The sequence below is a fragment of the Mesocricetus auratus genome, unplaced genomic scaffold (genome assembly GCF_017639785.1).
Source record: "Mesocricetus auratus isolate SY011 unplaced genomic scaffold, BCM_Maur_2.0 Super-Scaffold_100028, whole genome shotgun sequence".
Lineage (NCBI taxonomy): Eukaryota > Metazoa > Chordata > Mammalia > Rodentia > Cricetidae > Mesocricetus > Mesocricetus auratus.
In genome coordinates, this window is record NW_024429209.1 from 7,675,171 (window position 1) to 7,695,816 (window position 20,646).

At 39.5% G+C, this 20,646-nt stretch overlaps 1 long non-coding RNA gene across 1 annotated transcript in view; it reads left to right on the forward strand.

Annotated features, from left to right (window-relative positions):
* Positions 1–20,265, forward strand: part of LOC121134583 — a 151,411-nt gene extending 131,146 nt beyond the window's left edge. The window contains exon 3 of the long non-coding RNA XR_005871685.1: positions 20,174–20,265. This is a non-coding gene — a long non-coding RNA (uncharacterized LOC121134583). The remainder of the gene's footprint in view (positions 1–20,173) is intronic.
* The last annotated feature ends 381 nt before the right edge of the window (positions 20,266–20,646 follow it).

Sequence of the window (20,646 nt, forward strand, 5' to 3'; positions counted from 1 at the left end):
TGATTTTGTATCCTGCCACTTTGCTGAAGGTGTTTATTAGCTGTAGGAGTTCCCTGGTAGAGTTTTTAGGGTCACATATAAACTATCATATCATCTAAAAATAGTGAAAATTTGACCTCTTCCTTTCCAATTTGTATCTCCTTGATATTTTGTTGTCTTATTGCTCTAGCTAGAATTTGGAGTACAATATTGAAGAGATATGGAGAGACTGGGCAGCCTTGTCTTGTTCCTGATTTTAGAAGAATTGCCTTGAGTTTCTCTCCATTTAGTTTGATGTTGGCTTTTGGGTTTGCTGTATATTACTTTTATTATGTTTATATATGGATTCCTGATCTCTCCAAGACCCTTATCATGAAAGGGTGTTAGATTATGTCAAAGGCTTTTTCAGCATCTAGTGAGATGATCATGTGGTTTTTCTTTTTCAGTTTGTTTATATGGTGGATTACATTGATGGATTTTTGTATGTTGAACCATTCCTGCATCCCTGGGATGAAGCCTACTTGATCATGCTGGATGACTTTTCTGATGTGTTCTTGGATTTGATTTGCCAGTATTTTGTTGAGTATTTTTGCATCAATGTTCATGAGGGATATTGGTCTGTAGTCCTCTTTCTTACTTGTGTGTTTGTGTGGCTTGGGTATCAAGGTAATTATAGCTTCATAAAATTTTGTCAATGTCCCTTCTGCTTCTATTGTATGGAACAATTTGAAGAGTACTGGTATTAGCTTGTCTTTTAATTTCTGGTAGAATTCTGCACAGAGGCCATCTGGCCCTGGGCTTTCTATGGTTGGGAGACTCTTGATGATTGCTTCTATTTCCATAGGGGTTATAGGTCTACTCAAATTGCTTATCTGTTCTTGATTTAGTTTTGGTAAGTGATATCTATCCAGAAAATTGTCCATTTCCTTTAGATTTTCAAATTTTGAGGAATACAGGTTTTTAAAGTATGCCCTAAGGATTCTCTGGATTTCCTCAGTGTCCATTGTTATGTGCCTCTTTTCATTTTGGAATTTGTTAATTTTCATGTTCATCCTCTGCTGCTTGGGAAGTTTGGATAAAGGCTTATCTATCTTGTTGATTTTTTCAAAGAACCAACTCTTTGTTTCATTGATTCTTTGTATTTTTTTCCTAGTTTCTACTTTATTGATTTCAGCTCCCAATTTGATTATTTCCGGGCGTCTACTCCTTAGGGGTGAGTGTGGTTCTTTTTGTACTAGAGCTTTCAGCTGTGCTGTTAATTCTCTAGTATGATTTTTCTCCAGTTTCTTTATGTGGGCACTTAGTGCTATGAACTTTCCTCTTAGCATAGCTTTCATAAGTTTGGGTATGTTGTGTCTTCATTCTCATTGAATTCTAGGAAGTCTTTAATTTCTTTTTTTATTTCTTACTTGACCCAGGAATGGTGCAATTGTGCATTCAACAACAACATTGTTCAACTTCCATGAGTTTGTAGATTTTTGCAATTTGTTGTTGTTGTTGGATTCTAACTTTAAAGCATGGTGATCTGATAAGATACAGGGGGTTATTCCAATTTTTTGTACCTGTTGAGGTTTGTTATGTTGCCAAGTAAGTGATTGATTTTAGAGAAGGTTCCATGTGGTGCTGAGAATGTATATTCTTTTACGTTTGAATGGAATGTTCTATAGAGTCTGTTAAATCCATTGGGTCATAACTTCTGTTAGTTCCTTTGTTAAGTTTCTGTCTGGTAGTCCTGTCTACTGGTGAGAGTGGGGTGTTGATGTCTCCGAATATAAGTGTGTGAGGTTTTATGTGTGATTTGAGCTTTAGGAATGTTTCTATCATGAATGTGGGCACCTTTGTATTTGGGGCATAGATTTTCATAATTGAGACTTCATCTTGATGGACTTTTCCTTTGATGAATATGAAATGCCCTTCTTCATCTCTTTTGATTTATTTTGGCTTGAAGTCTAATTTGGTAGATATTAGGATTTCTACACCAGCTAGATTTTTGGGTCAATTTGATTGGGAAATCTTTTCCCAACCCTTTACTCTGAGGTAATGCCTGTCTTTCACGTTGAGATGTGTTTCTTGTATGCAGCAGAAGGATGGATTCTATCTTTTTATCCATTCTGTTAACCTTTGTCTTTTTATAGGCAAGTTAAGATCATAGACATGGCCTTTAATCCCAGCACTCGAGAGGCAGAGGCAGGTGGATCTCTGTGAGTTCGAGGCCAGGCTGGACGGACAACCTCCAAAACAATACAGAGAAACCCTGTCTTGTAAAAACCAAAAAAAAAAAAAAGATCATAGACATTGAGGGATATTAGGGAACATTAATTGCTGATTCTTGTTTGTTTTGGATTTTTGGTGGCGGTGTTATTGTGTGTGGATTCCCTCCCCCCCCTGCCTTTTTTTCTTTTGGTGTTTGGTAAAGTGGGATTATCTATTGCCTATGTTTTTGTGAGCATAGTTATCTTCATTGGATTGGAGTTTTCCTTCCAGTACTTTCTGTAGGACTGGATTATTAGATTATATGTATTGTTAAATCTGGTTTTGTCATGAAATACCTTGTTTTCTCCATCTATAGTGATTGAAAGCTTTGCTGGGTACAGTAGTCTGGGCTGGCATCCATGTTCTCTTAGCGCTTGTAGAACATCTATCCAGGACCTTCTGGCTTTTAAAGATTCCATTGAGAAGTCTGGTGTAATTTGGATAGGTCTACCTTCATATGTTACTTGGCCTTTTCCTTTTGCTGCTCTTAATACTTTTTCTTTATTCTGTAAGTTTGGTGTTTTGATTATTATGTGGTGAGGGGACTTCTTTTATTTTTCCTCAATATATGTTTTTATTTAAATTAGAAACATGAATGCTTCACATGTCAATCCCAGCTCCCTCTCTTGCCCCTCCTCCCTTATCCCTCCACCAGCCCTCCCAGCCCCCCACCCAGTCACCACATCATTACCCAGGGAGAGTGAGGCCTTCCTTGGGGGGGGATCTCCAAAGTCTGTCATTTCATCCAGGAAAGGACCTAGGCCCTTCCCCATGTGTCCAGGCTCCCAAATATCATTCATACACCATGGTAAACACTGATCTACTACCCAAGGCCCCAGTGATTTCTGTGGCCTCCTCACTGGCACTACATTCATGGAGTCTGGATCAGTCTCCTGTTGGCCTCTCAGCCATCAGTCTGGGATTCAAGAGCTGAGGGGACTTCTTTTTGTGGTCCAGTTTATTTGGTGTTTTGTAACCTTCTTGTACTTTCATGAGCATATCCTTCTTTAGGTTGGGGAAGTTTTCTCCTATGAATTTGTTGAATATGTTTGAGCTGTATTTCTTCACCTTCTTCTAGACCTATTATTCTTAGGTTTGGCCTTTTCACGGTGTCCCATATTTCCTGGATATTTTGTGTTAGGGATTTGTTGGACTTGAGATTTTCTTTGGTCAATGACTGCATATCCTCTAGTGAGTCTTCAACACTGGAGATTCTCTCTTCCATCTCCTGTATTCTATTGGTTATACTTATATCTGTAGTTCCTGATCATTTACCCAGTTTTTCTATTTCCAGCATAAATGAAGTGTTTTCTTTATTGTTTCTATTTCAGCTTTCAAGCCTTGAACTGTTTGAATTGTTTCCTTCACTTGTTTGGCTGTTTTTTCTTGGCTTTCTTTAGATTCGTTAAGAGATTTGTTTATTTCTTGAATTGTTTGGTTTGTATTTTCCTCCATTTCATGTATTTTTTGTTTGTTTTTCTTCTACTTCTTTAAGGGATTTTCTTGTTTCCTCGTTAAGGGTCTCTATCATCTTCATAAAGTAGTTTTTAAGGTCCTTCTCTTCTGCTTCATCTGTGTTGTGCTTTTCAGGTCTTGCTGATGTGGAGTCTCTAGATTCTAGTGGAGTCATATTGGTCTTTCAGTTGTTGTGTGTGTTCTTATACTGTCATCTTCCCATCCCTTCTTTGAATGGGTGCAGGTAGGGTCTTTCCTTCTCCTCTAGTCTCCCGGTGGTGTGTGTGGGCCAAGACTTCACTGTCTGCAACTCTGGATTGTCTGGTCTTTCCTGGTATTCTCCTCACTCAAGTGGACAGTGGAGGGCAGAGGCTGGAGGGGAAACCAAGACTAAGGTTTGGTTAGACTCAGGGTGGTCCTTCCTGCTGGGGTGGGACTGTTCTATGGGAAGATCCAAGGAGGAGATGATGGCCTCAGTTGGGGCCTGAGAAGAGCCCACACTCACCTCAAGCAGAGGGCAGAGGGCAGAGGGCAGAGGGGGAGCCCAGTTTGTTTCTTAATGGCCAAGGATGTTAGGCATTTTTATAGGTTTGTAGTCATCTAAATATACCATCAGTGAAATATTTATTTGTATATTATTTTCTAACTGTAGGCCATTTATTCTATTCAGTTATTATTATTATCATCATTATTATTAGTGTGTGTGCACATTTATGTATGGGGTATTGTGGGTATGCACACATGTATGTGCCACTTGTTTGTGGAGGCTAGAAGTCAACTTTGAGGAGTTATCCCTCTTTATTTCTTCTTTTAAGGTAGGGTCTCATTATATATCTCTGGTGCATATATATTATATATCTATGACTACTCACTGATAGACTAGGCTTGCTTCAAACTTACAAAGATCTGCCTGCTTCTGCCTCCCCAGTGCTGGTACAAAGGAACTATATTGGCTTATTTGTTTTTTGAGGCTTTTCTGGAGTGGTTATTCTGGCTGGCTAGTGGGGTCCGACAGGGCCATCCTCCTATCTCTGAGCTGGGATTATGAATGTGCACCACCACATCTGGCTATTTAGGTGGATGCTTAGGGCTAGGCCTCATATCCTCATGCTGTTATTACTTACTCTTTAATTTTGATCTGATAGCACTATTCATATATTCTGTAGACCAGTCCTCTGTCAGATGTATCATTTGTGAGTATTTTCTTTTCCTCTGTAGTTTGTCTTTTTATCTTCATCACATGGTCTTTCCTGGAGTAAAAGCTTTTAATTTTATCATGTCTTGTTGATTTGCCATTTCTTCCTTTTATTGATTGTATTATAGAGCCCCAAAATATTTCTTCTATTTTTCCAAATGTTTTCAATTTCATGCTTTAAGACTGTTCTTATGAACTGTTGTTTTCATACAAGTGATGTTAATTTTCACATAAAGTATGAGAATTTGTTTGAGTTTTATTTTGTATATGTGTGTGTGTGCTTATGGAGGTCCAACTGCCATGTGATCCTTAATCTAAAGGCTGTATTTCGTCTATTGAATTGCTCTTGCAGTTTCGAAAAGTCAGGTGAGCCCAGATTCTTGCTATTTGTCTGGCTGGTGATGTGTGCCATATGCCCCCTGCCATCACACTGTCTTGGCTATAGTAGTAATTCTTGAACTTGGGCCTATTGACATATTGCACAGCTTTTTGTCATTGTTATGAGTTACCCAACAGGCTATTGATAAAGCAAGGAGAATTATTTCACTCACAGTTTTGCAGATTAAAGGGCACATGGTACCTCATTGGTTCAGTTCTGGTGAGGGCCTTCTGAGCTGTATCACATCTTGACATACAGCAGTGGTGGAGCATGCAATCACACTTCAAACAGGTCGACAGTGATTTAGATGCAGGCTCAGGCTTTTATAACACCCCACCCTGGGATAGGATAGTACTCCCAGTGACCTAAGGGCCTCCCACTAGTTCTGCCACTTAAATGTCCATACCCCATTCAACCCTGCCACCTTTGGTGTCACACCTCTAGCCTGTCAACCTGGAGGGAAAGGCACAAGAATACTAATTCATCCCATTTTGTTCTTTTTCATAAATGATCTTAACTAGTCCATGCATAGTTCCACCTTTCAGAATAATCTTAGCTATAGCTATAGTTAATCTTGCTGTGATTTGGAGACATTCAATAAAGGTTGTATATGCATTTGGAGAGAAAAGACATCTTTTATATGGTTAATCTTCCAGTTTAACACAATTCTCCTCATTTATTTAGGTCTTCCTTGGTTTCCTTTATCATGTTTTGTAATTTTTGCATACAAATCCTATTCATGTTGTTTTTAATATTATTTTCTTCAGTCATTAAACTAAATTCATGAGGTTAACAAAGCCTATTGTACACATCACATCCCTTTTCCCTATGGATGTCCCTGGTCCCCTCTTTTATTCTTTCATTTCTATTTAGATAATTACTTTAATCATTCTTATTGGGTAGATATTCTACTAAGAAAAACCTCTTAGTTCTTCTGAATCTGGGACCATTTTTCTTTGTGCCTCATTCTAGAAGGTTATTATCACTTTTCAGCACTTGAAAATGTATCATATTCTTCTGTCTTCCACTATTTCTGTTGATAAATCTGTGGCCACTCAAATCCTTTCCTCATCCATCCATGAACTCTCATTGCTTTCTTGTTTTCAGGATGTTTTTCTATATTATTCGTGTTTAGACATTTTCCTATGATGTGGAACCAATTAAAAATATATCTTGTTTAGGATTTACTCATCCTGTGTGGTTTTAAAAACAGGTTTAAAAAATCAGTAATTCTTTCTGACTACTTTTCAATACTGTTATCTTTTTCTTCCCAAGTCTCATCTCATATAAATGTTAGATCTTTCCCTCTATAGTTCTACAAGTCCCCAAGGCTATGCTTTCTTATAATTTTATTTATACATTTTAAAATTTTGTCTGGCTTATTTTCTCTCTGAACCGGGTAATTTTTATTTTCACGCCTTTCAGTGGATTGCTTCTCCCCTTCTATTCTGCTGTTGAATTTTACATATTTCGGTTATTGTACTTAGTTCTGAAGTTTCCATTATGCTTTGTATTTGTTTTCTCATGCTTTCTGTTTGTACATCTGTTACACATTTTCTTACCACTTTACTGTGACACCTCTGCATGTCATTGTTGGTAACTATTGATTGTTTCTTTTATTCAGTTTATGATCCCCATGGCCCTTAGTATGACAAGTGACTTAAAAATAATTGAAACATTTTTGCTAATGCAAGAGTCCCAATCTTATTTAACTACCAGTTTCAGATGGCTTCCTCTGGAACTCTGCCTTAATAAAATGTGGGGGTTCAAGCGTAGGTTTCCCAACTAGACCATTGGCATCTTAGTTACAAAAGAATGCAGCACATTCTTTTGATATAAATACAAGTTGCAATGCTGTCTTATAGCGAGAGTTAAAAAAATGAGTCTTTCTCAGTATAGAGCTCTGAAGACATATTGAAAAACAACATGGACACAGGGAGGGAAATGACTATGTTCACTTGCTTTAGTGACTGACTGTGACTGTTAGTATCAAATATGAAGAAGCAGATACAGAAGGACTGACATTGGTTTGGCAGTAGTTAGTCTGAAGTTATTTTGCCCCAGTGGTCCCAGGCCTAGTTTTTTAGAACTCTTATGGAACACCACAGCACCAGGTTATCAGAGAATGCTTGTCTTAATCCATGTTCTATTGTTGTCAAGAACTATCATGGCCCCAGTAGCTTTTATAAAAGAAAGGATTTAACTGGGGCTGGTTTATAGTTTCAGAGGTTTAGTCCAAGGTCATCATAGTGGGAAGCTTGGCATAAGGCAGACCACCGCAATGCTCTTTTAAGCTTTCCTCTTGTAGCTGGTGAACAGGTGCCTCTTTTACCTAAAGGCAGATGTGAACTACTGAATTTTAGGAGACAAGTGGCTGTCACTTACCAGATTTTATTTTCCACTTAGAACTGAAGTCAGATTTGCCAAGAAACTTTTCGAAGATTTATTTATTTATGTGTACTTACATGTGTCTGTGTGAGTGTACGTGCATATATCTGTGTCTGTACATATGCCAATGCTTGAATGGAAGCTAGAAGAGAGAGTCCCTTGAAACTGGAGTTAGAGGCATTTGTAGGATGCCTGACTTGTAATATGAGTGCTGGGACCTAAACTTTGGTTCTCATCATCACACAGCAAGTGCTCTTATTCATTGAATAATTTCTCTAGCCCTGTCAAGACTCTTTCTGTTAACCCTGTCTTTCATGTTAGTATTAGGGACTGGTTCTGCATGTACCAATAATCAGCGATCAATACTGATCTCATGTAGCTCATGTGTGATCAACATCTACAGAGGAAAGGGCAATAAAAAGTTGAAGACAATTATATTGTACTACCAGGTTTCTCTATAAGTTTGTTTTACACAATTTTTGGTAAGAGTATGTAACAATAATCAATGGTAGAATAAATAGTGCAGTGGTTACATTACCTATAGAATATTGATGTGCAAATATGGGAGAGGCCTGTACCTGAAAGTATGATAAAAGTGAAGCAAATTGATAGAAGTTACAATTTTCTAATCAGAGCTCTCTTAAAAGATCCTAGAACTACATTATTTTAAACACAAAGTCTCACTACAGTGTCTTAGTTAGACTTACTGTTTTTTTTCCGAGATAGGGTTTCTCTGTATTGTTTTGGAGGCTGTCCTGGAACTTGCTCTGTAGACCAGGCTGGCCTCAAACTCACAGAGATCCGCCTGCCTCTGCCTCCCGAGTGCTGATATTAAAGGCGTGTGCCACCAACCCCCGGCAGTTAGACTTATTGTTGCTGGGTGAAGCACTGTGACTAAAAGTAACTTGGGGAGGAAAGTTTAATTGTAGGCTTACTTGCAGTTTCAGAGAGTGAGTTGATGACCGTCAAGATGGGTAGTATGGCAGCAGGCAAGATAGGCATGGTGCTGGAGCAGCAGCTGAGAACTACATCCTGATCTGCAGGCAGCAGGCAGAGAGAGAGAGAGAGAGAGAGAGAGAGAGAGAGAGAGAGAGAGAGAGAGAGAGAGAGAGAGAGAGAGAGAGAGAGAGAGAGAGAGAGACTGGGCCTAGTGTGGTCTTTTGAAATATCAAAGATTATCTCCAGTGACACACTTCCCCTAATAATGCCACATGTACTCCAACAAGGCTATACCTCCCAAATAGTTTCACTAATAGGGGACTAAACATTCAAACACACGAGACTATGGAGTGAATTCTCATTCAAACCACTCTCCCCAGAGTGGTTTGGGATTTGTCATTCTCTTGTTGAGTGTTGGGATAATAGGTGTATGCTACCATGCTTGTCTTTAAGATAAACTTTATTTTTCTGTATCCTTACTATAGTGATGGCCATGTACTTATTGATTCATGAAGGGTAAGGGGTCTCTTGGCCTTGCTGATTGGTATTTTTTTCCAGAGGCAAGTTTGAGTCCTCTGCTACACAGAAAGGAGATCATGAGTGTTGTTAGCTGCAATACCCTCTCCATCTGAGCTATGTGACCACCTTCTGTGTATCTAGTTTTATGTCTCCAGAAGGAGTGCAATGCCTTGGAACTTCTAGAAAAGCTTTGCACACATTCTTAGTGACATCCTTAAGGTTAATTCCTAGATGTGGAATTACTGGCTCAAAGCATATCATGAATTTCATCTTTTGAAATAGCAAATCAAAGAAGTCAGTCATTCTTTTCATCCCTTTCTTTGGACAGTCACTACTGTGCAACATTATCATAGATAAAAAAGAGCCATCTAACTTGGTAGGTAAAACAGTGTTCTCTTAATATGTCTGTACTACATCCATAAGCATTTTAATCCAGAACTTCAACACACACACAGACACAGACACAAACACACATAGACACAGACAGACAGACAGACAGACACACACACACACACACACACAAAATTAGCATCTTTCTTATAGAGCTATGTCTTTTGTTTCCCTTCCCTCATTTTTGTCTTTAATATTTTTTTGAGAAAGAGAATCTTGTCAGTTAACCCATGCTAGTCTTGAATTTTGGATATTTTCCCCTCAGCTTCCTGAATTCTGTAATTACAGGTATGTACTATGATGCCTAGCTTCTGGGAGTTTCTTTATATTTTCTAAATGTCCTTGCACAGGTCTTCTTAGAAAACCAATAGATGCCCGGTGGTGGTGGCACATGCCTCTAATCCCAGCACTTGGAAGGCAGAAGTAGGCAGATCTTTGTAAATTTGAGGCCAGCCTGATCTACAGAGTGAATTCCAGGATAGCCAAGGCTGTTACACAGAGAAACCTTGCCTCAAAAAAAATTAGATAGAGAGATAGATAAACAGAAAGCCAATGGACGTTTATTTAAGTTTATTTACGTTTATGTAAATTCTGCCTTCTTTCCCCTGACTTTTTCTGGGGACCATAGAGAGTTTTGTAGAACAGTGATGCAGACATGGTTTTACTTCAGATTCAGTCTGAGTATCTAGTTCTTTGTAAATCCTCCACCCAACCTGAGTTGCCACAAGGTGTTGGGGAACTCTCCCCTTTGTGTTCATGCTGTTTTGGACAAAAATCCTGGGAACCCCTTTATGTCCTGGAGTAGTCATGCACCAAGGCTTCTCTGGGCTGATCTTGTATTGTCTGGTATTAGGAGGAGATTAGAAGTGGCCTCCACAGGTGGCAAACGGAGCAATAACTGGGAAAACAAGTGAGATCAATATCTAATCCTGGGCAGCCAGTCAACCTTTTCAGAGCCTCATCTGTATTGATTTCTTTTGGTGACACTTTCCTTTCTTGGGTAATCAGTCCCTTTGCTCAGCATGTGAACAAACCAGCGCTACTTATTCCTGCTTTTGTAGGAACAAGGGCAGCTGCTTAACTCTGAGCTTCTGAAGAGGGGGGAGAAGCCCAAATGACTGCCTTTGGACTAAATCCTCTGTGCAGTGACTTGGGTGACATGAGTGTTTATCTATGTCTTTCTTATGGATTGAAGGCTCACAAGGCCAGGGTGTGCAAGGCAGCAGCATGCTGGAGAAAAGGCCAGAAGTTTGGATGGGAGAGAATAACCTAAAATGCTCGCTATGGCTTCCATGGGATAGGCATTATTGCCTTTGTTTCGTAGGTGGAGGAGTGGGGTTCAAAAAATCCAAGTTACCTACTCAAGCAGCTCCATCAGGAGTTGAATTCAGATTCAGAGACCAACATCCTTGACTGGTGGTTCCAAAATGTAACCCCCACAATGTCAGAATGAGTCTACTTGTCTTATTTAGTGTTTCTGTTGTTATGATAAAGCATCATGGCTTGCAACTTGGGAATGAAAGAGTTTATTTCAGCTGACAACTCTCAGGTCACACACCATTACTGAGGGAGGTCAGGGCAGAAACTCAGGGCAGGAACCAGGAGGCAGGAACTGAGGCAGAAGTCATGGAGGAGCATTGTTTGCTGGCTTGCTCTTCACTGCAGGCATAGCCTGCTTTCTTCTACACCCAGGACCTCCTATCCAGAGGTATCCAGCACAGTGGACTTGCCTCTTCCACATTGATCATGAATGAAGAGAATGCCCTACAGACTTGCCTACATGCAATCTGAGAGAAGCATTTTCTCAACAGGGGTTTTTCTTTCCCAGGAACTCTAGCTTGTGTCAAGTTTATATAAAAACAACCAGGACACTCTTCATTCTGTAATGTTGACAAGAAAGCAGAGTTATATAAATCATAGAAGACATGCTGCCCAGTACTGAAAGGGCTGTGACCTGAAGGAGAGGTGGTCAGTGTTGGAGGTATGTTTGCTGTAAAGGCAACAGTAGGCTGGGAGAGTAGAAGTCACAGGAAGGCAGACCGTGCCTCTGTGGGAGCCAACCCATTGCAAGCAGCCGTAGATAGTGGGTTCTGCTATGAGTTTCCCAATTTGGAGCCACATGGTTTGTAGAACCCCTTACTAAGGATATTTATATTTTGTTTTAGACTAACTGGTGAACTAGTCATCCTTTAAGACACACTCTTGCAAATACCATGCATACATCCATTCAAAACTGTTCCTCGAATGCCACTTACGTGCTAGAAAATGTGTCAAATGTGTCAGGAGCCAGTGGTCCATAATAAGGAAGTGTTAATTGTCAATTTTATAGAATCTAGAATCACCTTCTGGATACGACCATGGAGGATTGTTGCAATTCTTTTACTGTTTTTTATAAAATAAAACCTGGGAACAAAATATAAAGACAAGAAAGACAAACACAATGACCTTGACCTCCCAGCTTGGAAAGAGCCTGCACCACCTCCTGGCCCTACCTCCTCTTCAACAGAGTTCTTTCTCAAGTTGTGGGGGAATGCTCTCTGACCCATTCTGAGCAGCTGAATGGGAACCCCACATCTGGAGTCAATGTCTGACTACATTGAAGGTCAGACCACAACACTAAATTCCTACAACCAAGGGTTATCCTGATGATGTTAACTTAATCACGAAGATGTGTCCACTGTGCATGCCACCATTTCCCAGGTAGGTGGACCCTAGCCAGTAAGAGAAGGAGAAAGGGAACTAAGCCGCAAGCACACCTGTTGCTCTCTTACCCCTTACTGTGGATGCAGTGTGACCAGCTGACTCAGGCTCCCACAGCAGTGACTGCTTTTGAAATGATGCATTGTAATCTCGAACTGTGACCTGAAGTCAACCCTTTCCCCCTGAAGCTGCTTTGGTCAGAGTTTTTTTTATCACAGAAACAGAAAAGAAACTATCAGATAGTCCTGATGCAAAAGGGAAGTCTGTGGAACGAATCTCTCTGCGGCTTTGTTTGACATCTGTCTGCCAAAGAGCTCTCAGCTGAGGCTTCTGTATGCTCCCTTTGTTCCTGGTTTTCACCTTGACTGTGGTGGTCACTGTTCAATATGGTATTATGAATTTGAAAAGAACCTGTTAGTGCTTAATACACCAGAGCTTGGATCTCATTATCATCACACCCTAGGCTAAAGGAGCTGCATCCTCAGAGGTACAGATTTAAGCAACAACACATCTGTGGGTCTTAGTGCTCCCTGACTTCCAACTTCCATAGGCTTCCAACTGATCATCAGACATCACTTTGACCAGCAGAGGGGTAACACCTCCAATGTAATTCTCAACAACAATGGGGGTTGATGTACCAAGTGCCCTGACACCCCATTCCTCAGATAAAATGGCACTGTGTGCTCTATACTGATTTCCGGAACTCACTGTATGATTAAGATCCAGCTTCCCATAGTGACAACTGCTTGGTAACACACCCTAAATAAGATGCCTCTTTGTCCCATTTCACGTCCACACTTCCCTACTGGAGTTTTCTGAGATTGCCTCTCAAACTCCTTGCCCTTGAATCTTCTCAGCATTTATTGCTGGGGAAACACAAACGAAAATCTTGTGGATGGGTAATAGTGGGTAGGAGGGAGAAATCACATTATAATAAACATATTTATAGTCTAAGGCAGTGACTGTGGCATACAGAGCTTGTGTGGAGTATAGGAGTTTTGCAGAGGTGACGGCATCGTTTGTATTTTAATTCAGTTAGCAATAAAATGTGTGTGCATGGCGCTGTTTCCTTCTGGTATCATCAAGAAAGCTCAAACCCATCCAAGGAGAAGAAGTGAGGCAAAACAGGAACCAACATTAACTTTGGAGTCTGGCTGTCCCTTATAACCGTGAGTTCCGTGGGGGCAATGATCATATTTCCTTCCCCCGCTATAACTCATGAACTTGCAAAAGACCTTGCTTCAGAGCAGGCAGCAAGAGTGCAGAATTGACTTGTAAATTCCAGTAGTCTCTTTATGAATTTCAATTTTCACCACCACATTTAACAAGAACAACCATTCCAATCACCACAACAATTTATAGGCAATTTCCTATGGGTCAGGCACTGTGTGGTTTGTGCTCGCCATACATTTTTCTCATTTGAAACTTCCAACTTATAAGGTGGTTCCATGGTACAGGAGTTTTCCTGGTGCAGCTGTTAGTGATGCCCTTCCTCGTTTTCCCATGGCTCTTCTGAGGTCGTCTGCAACTGTGAGTCCCATTGGTGTGACAGATACCTCTATCTCTCTCATTTGCCTGATGGTTTTCTCTGGTGCTATAGGAGGAGTCTATGCTTTTGCACGTAGATGAAACTTGATATAGAAATAGTTAAAAGCACTAGGTAGCTATTAGCCAGTGGAGAATAGACTAAGTGGATACCCTGCTCCTATCTGCTTGTCCCATGTGAAGCATAGGAGACAGCATCTCCCAGAGCACTGCCTGTGGGACTGGGTACATGTTTTCATTTACATTTGTTTAATTGACTTTGCTTCCTTTTGTGTCCTATCTTCTTTGCTTCTTTGCCTCCTGCAGAGAATTGCCCACTTCCAAGTTCTTATTTCAGGGTCTGTTTTGAGGAATCAAACTAAGACAGGCATCGTTTTCAGACTGATAAAACTGGCACTATTCAGACAGGTCCAGAGACCTGACTGTGGAGGTTCAGCTAATAACTGATGGGCCCAAGATTTAAAGCCACACCATTCAGTCCTGTTGTCAGAAATAAAAACAAAAAGTATACTTATCTACAAAGGTAGGAACCTTTATTTATTCACAAATACCTACTATGTGCTAGGCATTCTTTTAGGTCTTAGAAATGAATGGCATTACCCAGTTTACATGCATTTAGAGTCTTATGGGAGAATAAACTTGAAACTACTCACATGGACTATTTTTAAAGGCTGTGAAGAGACCGTTTGAAATATTTCCACTCAATAATTCAAAAGCACCATGGAAAAGTCAATGGTGCGATTATTAATCACTCATACAAGAACAATAACTTGAAAATTATATTTTCATACATCTATTAAGGATTTAAATCTGATTTCTTTATACACAATGGAATTTTAACAAGGCAATGTTAGTAAGTTCATTTTGTATTCAGCTTCCCAAGTTATTAGCTGACATTTAACAGTTTGGCAATTGATCTATGTCATTTTGAATTGTTGGCACAGTCTTCAATAGGGGAAGGGAAGGGGCACCTGGAAGCCCTCTGACCATACCTTCAATGTGTACTTCTGTGGCTTGTGTCTACAACTTTAGGATATTATACATTTTTACACAGTCTACAGTTTGTCTAGGTACATCTGTGTACCCTCCTTTCCTATGAGATAGTATTTAGAAGGGAATCTTAGTAGTCCTTGACAATGGTCCTTATGGCTTTCATATGCTACCAGTCACTTTCTTGCTTGCCTATCTTAGCTCACAATGCCTTTCATCCATAGTAGTTCCTGAAGAGTTCTGACACCATATGTAAGTTCTGCCAGTTGGTGACTACTGATGTGCTGTTGACTCTTGAACCTGGGTGCCGATGTCTAGACTGCTTCTACTTTATCCTATAGCTGACAGAGCAGCTGAGAAGTTTTTCCTTCCATGTCCCTGTATCTCCAAGGAGTTTTGGCAGCTTCCTCCTCATTGGGATGTTTCCTGGGGCAGGGGCAGGGTACTTGCCAACATTTAATTGAAGAGTCAGTCCCATATATAAACTTTTAAGAAAATGGGATAGTAGGAGGTTCTACCATAAAGACAATAGTAGAGGGTCTTTAGTTTCACCTATATCTCTTTGGCTCTTTCCATTTCTATTTATGTTGGTCTAACTTTTCATTGCTGGCACCTACATTTGTTTCCTGGGTATTTTCCTCTTGCTGTTTTGGCAGCTCTATTTTCCTCTTGCTATCTTGGCAGCTCTAAGTGCCAAGAAATGGAAGTTTCCTGAGAGCAGCCTTCAGCCAATGACTATAGGGGATGATGGTATAAATATCCCGGCCCCTCTGCCCATTGCACATGATGGCTGAGTTCTAAAGAGCAGCCCCCATGTATCGAGTTCCTATTGCTCATGGTGGTTTCTACTTTTGCTATTATTCTCCTTTGTGGCTTCTTTCACCTCTCTGCCTTACAGTTTGCCTGAAGGCATCTTCCAAATGAGTAATTACACTCAAATATTTGTCCCAGATTTTGCTTCTGTGGGAACCCAAACTAAGGTCTGGATTGTTGTAAAGATTAAATAACACATGTATAGTTGTTAATATGATGTGTGCCCATGCCACTCAGTTCATACTTTTTGCATTAATAAATGAATATATTCAATTCATTTGCATTTAAGTTCTGTCTGTTATTATTTAATTTATTTCCCAGTTCTACTTTGTGGTTTCTAAACTCAACTTTTTTATTTCTCTCAATTCATTCAGAATGGCTAATGATTCAGAATCTACTTGTTGCTTGTTTTCTTCTGATAATATTAGATTTTAAAACTTACAGGTCTCAAAAGGTTGTGCTTTATGACTTTCATGAAAAATCTATTCTAGAAATACACACCTAAAATGCATGAAGTCCAGTTAACACATGGTACACACAGTCCAGTAACTGTAGCTCATTTGCACTAAAACAACAGCATTGAGCAGCTCATGAAGTGTGAACGAGTCTTGGTTCTCATTTGACCAAATGCTTATGCACCATGTTTGGCTTAATTGTGAGATCTTTTGGGAAATGACCAAAATGTCATTTACCTTGGTTGAATCACAGGTATAAATGGACACTGCACAAGATAACTCTGGATGGAAGATAGGTTTTATTTGGCATAGGGTATAATAATTCAGACAGCCTTTAAAAATTGAGAAAGTCCATGGAAAATCTGACTTTATAGCCTCACTATAAAAACTGAAAGATAGAATACTAAATTCTAGATCTGAATTGACACTTGGACATAATTGTCAAGCAGTGAATAGCTACTGTTTCTTGTCATGGGGCATCTGGGCATACCTTTTTGTTCTATTACAGTCTTAGCCTCCCTCTGTCCTTACCTATCTCATTTGTTTAAGTTACATCAACTATCTTACTTTTCATTTTGGGTAGTGATCATGGCTTTTCAGAGATGGAAGGAAAAGAGCAACCTCTTTCCACTTTATCCTCTTCCTCCATCTCTTACTTTCCTTTTCTCTGTATTGGGAACTTGGAACAAACAAATCAACAAACAAAACATGCCTGCTTACTCGGGCTGAAAAAGTCATAAATCTTAGAAGAGGATTGCAATGAGCAAGTTGACAATACTTTAGCACCCAACGAGTAAGACATGATATAATTATGTTCTTTACAGCTTAGTTAGAGGATTCATTCATGGTACATAGAAGGCGATTAAGGCTATGTTATGAACATTTGTCATTTTTCTCTGTAACTGGATGTGTAAAAGATAATGCAGTGGATTGTTTAGAGTTCTTGGGAAAGTGTGTGTGTGTGTGTGTGTGTGTGTGTGTGTGTATGTATGTGCTAGACTTTTTTATTGCTAACTTGGCGAAATTTGGAATCACCATGGAAACAAATCTTTGAGCATGTCTATAAGAGATTGTATAGAATTAGGTTAATTGAGGTGGCAAAACCTACTCTAAATGTGGGTGGTACTATTTTGTGGGCAAGGGTATCAGACTGAATGAATAGGAAAAAGCAAGCAGATTACAAATATTCACCATTCTCTACTCCCTAAGAATGCAATGTGACCAGATACCTCCTGCTGTATCCACCATACCTTCCTGACTATAATGGACTATATTCTTTGGAACTGTAAGCAGAAATAAATTCTTCCTTCCTTCTTTTTTTCAGGTTTTTTTTGAGACAGGGTTTCTCTGTGTAACAGCACTGCCATCCTGGAACTCACTCTATAGACCAGACTGGCCTCAAACTCACAGAGATCTACCTGCCTCTGCCTTCCAAATGCTAGGATCAAAGGCATGTGCCACCAACGCCCAGCTAAACTCGTCCTTCTTAAGTGGCATCTCTTGGCAGGGCGTTGGTGGTGCACGCTTTTAATCCCAGCACTCTCCCGTGGCAGGTGGATCTCTGTGAGTTCGAGGCCAGCCTGGTCTACAGAGCAAGTTCTAGGACAGCCTCCAAAATAATACAGAGAAACCCAGTCTCCGAAAAAAAAAATAAAGTGGCATCTCTCAGGTATTTTTGTAGCAGCAATGAGACAAGTAACTAACTGATACTAGATATGGGATCAATAGCACTTGAGCTTTGCACAATAATAGTCTGTCTGTGTCTTAAACACATGGTTTATAATAATGTACTCAACATGAGTCTCTTTAGACTTTAATCCTAGGATATTTCCAACTCTCCTTGGCCCTTTGAAAAATTCAGCATAAAAATCTGCTTGTACAGATCTGCTATTCACAAACTACAGGAGGCAAATGTCTGACTGTAATTGTTGGGAGATTACACATTCCTACTCAATGAGTAGAAAGACACTGTACATTTGCCTTCAAGAAGATGCATACTGAATAATTCTCACAAATTTGGTATCATTCGGAGTGTTGAGTACTTATTTATCTGATTTATATATACTTCCCACATTCATAGGAATCAATACAGTGAGAAGTGCTTGGTTTTGGAAACTTAAATCCATCCAGATTAGTGCGAAATTCTTCAACATTACATGGTCTCAATAAAACTATTTCTTTTGTTTCAGCTACACTCTTTCCAAACTAAATACCATCCTAAAATATACAACACTGATGGTCTTCAGGAACAGTAATTCTCAGTCAGTGCCACTTGTGTTCCTGGTGAAACCTGGCAGATCCCCCACATAGATTAGGCACGCTGTGCCTTTTTCTCTCTCATTTTATATTCTGTGGCGATTTGGCTCCCAAATCATGAGCACGCTGTCACATTTAGTGACCTCATTTCTCATCAATGACAGCTTTAATGATGCTCAAATATATCACTCACTTTCCCCCATCCCAAAATATACCAACAGTATATATCATTTGTCACCCAATTTGACTTATAGGCTATTTTTTAAAATATCATTCTCATTCTTTCCAGACAAGGTTGATAATTCAACTGGAACTTACACTCACAGAAATTCAATAATTAACAAATTAGAGGAAGAATTAATTCCCAACTTGGTTCTTTCCTATTTTAATGTTGGCCAGTTTTCTATGACTTTTGTAAAGGGTAAGACATGTTTTAGACTCAATTTAATTTTCAATTTATCAGCATACTGTTCAAAGGAAATGAATGCAATTTCTAAGTTCAAATTAATCCCTAATACACTGGAGTGTGGATTTAAACAGTACAAACACAGTACTAATAAAAACAACAATTTTAGTTCACTGTGTGCCAGCTCTTCAGCTTTGGGAAGGGAACCACAGATGTTGCTATTGTTTGTTATCACGCCTGGTTTAACTTTCACAGGAAAGAGGACATGAAAAGAGGCCCCAAAACTCTGCATATGTCTTCTACGAAATTTCCATTCTTTTCCTGTTTTCTCTAAAGTCTCTCTTTGAACCAAACTCCTGACTGAATCTTCAATTCTCTTTCCTTGATGAGACGCTGGTAAGTTCATTCATATTCCTCATGAAGGCACAAAATCAATACTTAAAAATATGCAGAGGATGCATAACGACTCCCAAACCCAATATCCATGTTCCTTTCTAATGCCCTCCCTTCCTAGTCCTATATTTTTTCTTTCCATAGGAAAAATCATGATAAATAATTTAAAGTGTAAATTTTTGATAGATAGCAACACCTCATAGCTTTCCTAACATGTTCCACTCAATGTTGCTAATTTTTAGCAAGTTGAAAATAATGTCTATATGAGTGAGTGACAAGTCCACTAATGACTCAGTAGAAGAAAGTAGAGACCTAGTTTTCATGCCTCATGTATATTATCATATCTGAGCATTTAATATATTTCCCCCTTTCCATCTCCATGTGCCCCTTCTTGGCTCTTAGTCATAATGCTGTATTCATAAAAACATGATAAGTATTGTATAATTCTGAGCCAATCAGAGATCTTCTTTGTGATTGAATGGATGGATGCTTTGAGGATGGATGTAGACAAAGTTGAGGTTGCCATTGGTTACCACAAAGTAGGGCCTTATCTGGGAACAATGGGACCCTAATGACTTGATCCCAGAATCATTGCTGGGCTTCCTAAGTTGCATGGGCCAATACAGTCCATTGTTTTAACTTTAACCAGCTTGAGCTGGCTTCCTGTTCTTTGCAATTAACATTGTCCTGATGCATATGCAGACTGTGATTGTGTCATACTTCTCACAAATATCCAGCCATAAAATCTCTCCACATAATATGATGGAAGCATTGACACAGACAAACTGCTTTTGTGTTAAGGTTCTGGCTAATGTGAAGGAAAAGCTAAATTAAAGAGACAATTCACTTGCATATTTGATCCACAGCACTACAGTAGAACATCACAGAGTAGGTATTACTGGGAGGTCCTAGAAAGATGGACTGGAAATGGAGTATGTTATGCTTGAATTGGAAACACCCCCTACATGCTTATATGTACTACCAGATGTTGGTACTGTTTTGGGAGGTACTAGAAACCTTGGGAGGTAGGGTCTAGCTGAGTGATGTAGGTGTGTCCTTGGGGCTGTATTTTCCAATCACCCCTTTCCATCCTGCTTTCTGCTTTGTGTCTGCCACAGGAGAACAGCTGTTGTTCCATATTCCTGCTGCCATGGTATTTTGCCTCAATTAAGCCAAGGACCTTGAATTGAACTGAACACTCTGGAACTGTGAGTTAAAATAAATCTCTGCTCTCTGATGTTGGTTCTCTCAGGTGTTTTGTCATAGCTTGACAGGTCAAACCAATACAAGGTAAAAATAGGAAATTTCCAGACAGAGATTCATAATATAGGACTCTATTACTGTGAGAGTTAGGTTTACTTAGTACAGAAGTTGAAAAGTTGGAGGCTATAGACACATTTCCATATGCATTTAGAGACTACTGACTATAGAATGGGAAGACTGGATGACACAAGCACAGTATAGAATTAGAGTCATGTAGTGAACAACACACAACAGTGTGGAAGAGGAGAGCTAAGGGGGGAGGGTCTCACCAAAATTATTAGGAATTTAAGATATATGGAGAGCTAAGGTATTATGATAAAAAACCTTT